Raw genomic sequence first — 5,312 nt, forward strand, 5'->3', positions numbered from 1 at the left:
AAAGAAAGAAAGACAAAGAAAAGAAAAGGAAAGAAAAGCAAAGCAAAAGGGGGTTCTGGGAGTATGGCTCAAAGGCAAGGTACCTAACAAGGTACCTAACAAGTCCAAGGCCTGGGTTGAGTCCCCAGCACTTGGGAACAAAGCAAGCCTTGACTTGTACTGCTCCTTGATCTCTCCTTTGCAACTTCCAATACTGGCTATCAGGTGGATCACATCGTCTCTCCACTAGGAGCCCCAACCCAGACGCACAGCTCACAGGTGACTGCCATGTACCAGACCCTCCCAGACCAGGCAGAATGGTGAGCTGCCTGCAGGCCACCCTGCCAAATTCACTGGGCTGGGACTGCAGATCTCCACATGGCTTCTGGCGGTAGATCCTGTACTCCCTAGCCATCTGCAGGCATGGCCCCTTGAAATTGACAGTGAAGTTACAAAGTCTGAGAAGCAGTGGCTTATACCTGTACTCCTAACTACTCAAAAGGCTGAGATCTGAAGAGCAAGGTTCGAGGCCAGCCGAGTAAGAAAGTCTGTGAGAACCTTATTTTCAATTAACCACCAAAAAGCTGAAAGTAGAGCTGTGACTCAAGTGGTGAGTGCTAGCCATAAATACAAAAAAACTCAGGAAGAGTGCCCAGACCCCAAGTAAATCTCAGAAGTCTTTGATGTAGCAAAGAACTTTATTCCACAACTTAAACTGTTGCATAAAGAAAGCTCTAGGGGCCGGGTGCTGGTGCTCACACCTGTAATCCTAGCTATGCAGGAGGCTGAGATCTGAAGATCATCGTTCAAAGCCAGCCCAGACAGGAAACTCCATGAGACTCCTATCTCCAATTAACCACTCAGAAAACCGGAAGTGGTGTTGTGGCTCAAGTGGTAGAGCGCTCACCTTGAGCTGAAGAGCTGAGGGACAGTGCCCAGGTCCACAGTTCAAGCCCCATAACTGGCCAAAAAAAAGAAAGCTCCAGGGGCAATGGCACCAGTAGCACATTCTCCCACCTTTAATGAAATGGCTCGAACAGCCTCACACTCTTGGGAGAAAAGAGGAACGATGCCCAATCACGTTCCAGGCCAGTTTAACATTGGCCCACATGGGCCAAGGCGCTCCCCAAATGAACTGACCATCTCATCCACATACATAAAAAAGGATAATATACAATGATGAAGGTTGGTTTAACATTCAAAAATTCAACTCTTGCAATTCTCCAACTAAAAGAATGAAAAGAAAGATGTTTTAGAACAACTGTAAGCAGTGGCGCAGCACTCTCCACGCTAGGTTTTTAGTATGCAGGTTCAGATAATCAATGTATTCAGAGAGAAAAGACCGCTAACTTTAATTATTCCCCCTTAATTGCTGGATTATATTTTTAACAAGTGTCATGTTGTTGTGTGTACTTTTCGAATGTGGAGAAAGAAATATGTATCTTTAAATACAAGGAATGAACGCTTCCAGAAAATGCTGGAATCACTGGAATGTGACAGTTTAAGAGAAAAACTTAGAAGGTGCAATAGCAAACATCGTATTTCCAAATAAGGGAATCTGACATTTTTCAATCTAGATGAAAGAAGAAACACGCTTAGCAGATGCATCAGAAGCGCAGGTGACACTGAGGAAATAGTTCCAAAGGGGATGTGAGTGGCGCAGAGGGATACAGTCTGAACGGCCTGAAGTACAACGCAATGGTTTATGCGGATTCCAGGCCTGGGTAACAGTAAAAGAAGAACAGGCAAGGGGAAAGAAAAAGACACTTGCCCCTTGAGCCTCAGGACATAGGACTACACTGGCCACGCAGCCACGGGTTTCCTAAGCAGATAACATCATGACTGTCAAAGCAGGTGTCCTCAGCATTCATGTTCAAGACGCTGTCCTCAGTAATGCAGAACGGCCCACACTGGGCGAGGAGGAAGGTACATGAAGTCCTGGAGGCAGCCCTTCCCATGACAAATACCCTCTGGAGAAGAGATGAAGATGCAAACATACAACATAAAGGCACGGCCACACAGCTGCCACGGACAGAGGGCCCAGAAACCAGCCCTGCCCACACCCCGAACTTCTACCCACCAGAACAGGAGACACACATTTCCCCTAAGGCACCAATGGTGGCATTCATTTTGGCAGCCCAGGCACAGGAATACAATAATAAAGCTGCAAAAATTAAAGCTGACTTTGCTTCACAATAGATACCTCCCCTCAATGGGAAAAAGCAAGTGTTAGTTACTGGTCTTGGGAGGAGGGGGGGGACACAAAGAAAAACTTACGAATAACTAAGGTTGGTCTTGGCTTCTCATGCCTGTAATCTAGCCATTCAGGAGGCTGAGATCTGAGGATCGAAATTGGAAGCCACCTGGGACAGCAAAGTCCACGAGACTCTTATCCAATTAACCACCAAAACGCCAGAAGTGGAGCTGTGGGTCAAGTGCTAGAGCCTTGAACAAAAAAGCTCAAGGACAGAGCCCAGGTCCTGAGTTCGAGCCCCTGGACTGGAACACGTGCACACACATGCACATGCCTGAGCACACACAGACACACACAAATAATGGCTTTGTGGTCATGTGTGCTTAAGTTTCAACACTGGCTCAGCTACTTAGTGTATCTTTGGGCAAACTTGATCTCTGTATCTTAAAATGAAAATAATGAAATGGGACAGTGAAAACCATTTAGTATGTTGTCTGGTATCTGACGCCACTAATTAAGCCCTCAGTTCTTCTTCTACTTTGTGACTACACAGAACCACCTAACCATGTCTGTGTGGGGACTCCAGGCAGGAGGCTCGGTCCCTTTTCATCAAACCTCTTCCTTTCTTCTGTATTAATAATCTCATTTCCCATAAGGAGGGAGTTAAGAAGTAGATTAAATCAGACTAGAAGTTAGTACAGCCTTATTTCTATCAGATACCCAGTAACGTGGGTCAGGACAACAACAGCTCAAGCACATAATCTCTAGAAATCACCAGAATTAAATCTTTGAGTCTTTTTTTGGGGGGTCAGTCATGGGGCCTGAACTCGGAGCCTGGGCGCTGTCCCTCGGCTCTTCAGCTCAAGACTAGTGCTCTACCATTTGAGCCACAGCACCACTTCCAGCTTTTTCTGCTTATGTGGTGCTGAGGAATCAAACCCAGGGCCTCATGCATGCAAGGCACTCTACTACTGAGCCACCTTCCCAGCCCCTCTTGTCTTTCTTTTAACAAAACCAAGTTCCAAGTTCATAAGCTCTCTTGGGATTTACAGGACAGCGGTGGTTCCTTTCTCCTTTCACCGTCAGCCCCGAGAGCTCCTTTAGCACCTCCTTGCCGATCACAATTAAGATGTCAAATTACTCTCTTTCAATCTCCACTTTCCAGATAAGATAACACTGGCTTTTTTTCTCCTATGGAAGTCTCCCAATCTTTACCTCCTTTTAACATCTCTGGCTCTTTTCCCATTTTGGAAGCGGTTTTCTTGGGACAATTTAGTGGGGAGGAACAGCAGCAGGCTAGAAGCCAGGAGGCCTTGCTCTGCCATCTCAGCTCTCAGATTCCTTATCTGAAAGATGAGAACATTGCACTAGATACATTTGCAATAGGTTCCTTCTACTCTATGCCTCAGTTCAGTTCTATGACTCCCGAGTCATCCAACTTGAATCACTCATTATTGTAACAACTTCCCTAACCGTGTGTGTGTGTGTGTGTGTGTGTGTGTGTGTGAGAGAGAGAGAGACAGAGAGACAGAGAGAGGAGGGAGGGAGAGAGAGAGCTACAACTCCCCTCTGCTTCTGGCCTTTTGGTGGTTAAATGGAGGTAAGAGTCTCACAGACTTTCTTGCCCAGGCTGGCTTCGAACGGTGATTCTCAGATCTCAGCCTCCTGAGTAGTGAGGCCCTGGGAGCCCAGCTTGGCATTTCAGTTTCTATTATAATATCAGCTCAACCAGGATAGTGCCACAGTGGTTCTAAACTTTCCATTCCAATTAGCCAAGGGATGGGAAGACATAAAACTCAGGAAGGCTAGAGCGATATACAAGGAAACCCACAGCCTTTTGGGAATCAACAGAAAGACTGACTTGTGAGAAAAACCAAACATCAAAAAAGGATAGCAGGGCTGAGAATATGGCTTAGTGGTAGAGTGCTTGCCTAGCATGCATGAAGCCCTGGATTCGATTCCTCAGTACCACATAAGCAAAAAATAATAATAATAATAAGCAAAAAATGATAGCAGCTGGTGCCAGTGGCTCACACCTGTAATCCTGGCTGAGATCTGAGGATCACAGATCACTGCCAGCCCTGGGCAGAAAAGTCTGTGAAACTCTTATCTCCAATTAACCACCAGAAAACTGGAAGTGGTGCTGTGGTTCAAGTAGTAGAGCGCTAGCCTTGAGCTGAAGAGCTCAGGGGCAGCGCCCAGGCCAAGTTCAAGTCCCAATACCAACCCCCCCCCCCCAAAAAAAAGACAGGGAAAAAGGAAAAAAAAAAAAAAAAACAACCCACAGGACCTAACTTTTTACCCTCATCTCTAAGTGCCTGTCTGCAGGAGGCATTGAGAAACAGAAGTCTAGCTTACCCAGCGATCTGGCCCTCATCTGATATAGGTGATAAACAATCTACTACAGTGTTCTGCATAAGATGGGCATTTCCTGGACAACTGGGTGGCTGAGTTGATGTCCAGACAGGCTGATACTGGTATGGGTACATACCAAGAATCTAGGCACTCAATGTCAAGGGCATTAATGGCAATGGCTACTGGGAGAGGAAGAGTAAGCAAGTCAGGACCCAGGAGACCTGGCGTAATGGTATTGCTTAGGCCCTGATGATCCTGGAAATAGCTTCAAGAGGGAGAAAGGAGAGCTGAACCTACACAAGGCCATCTTTCTGCAGTAACAGGATATGTATGAAAGTCATTTCCTTCCTGATGTCAGGGGCTCACGGAAGCCCTATCTTTCTTGATACCACACCTCTGGGAGTCAAGAGCTCCTTAGAGCTTCTTGGCCCAGCCGGCTAAGGGCAAGGGTAGAGAAAGGGACAAGCCAACCAGAGGCCAGCGAGTGCGGCCGTCTGACAAATTCTCAGCCCAGATCAATGGTGGGTTCTTCAAGCGCGGTGGGTCCCTCGCCAGTTGTGACTGTGAGCCGGGGAGCAGTGCGCGGGGGTCCATCCGCGCTAGGTCCCTGCTAACTCAGGGAGGGGCTGCCGAGGACCCTCCCCACCCCCCAAACCGGAACTATTCCAGAGCTACTCCGAGAACCACGAACACCAAACCCAGACTCGGGGATCGGGCGGCGAAACGAACCATCCACAACTTCCCAGACGCCGCGAGAACCCGGCTGCTCCCGACCGCGGGGATG

The sequence above is a fragment of the Dipodomys ordii genome, unplaced genomic scaffold (genome assembly GCF_000151885.1).
Source record: "Dipodomys ordii isolate 6190 unplaced genomic scaffold, Dord_2.0 Scaffold120, whole genome shotgun sequence".
Taxonomy (NCBI): domain Eukaryota; kingdom Metazoa; phylum Chordata; class Mammalia; order Rodentia; family Heteromyidae; genus Dipodomys; species Dipodomys ordii.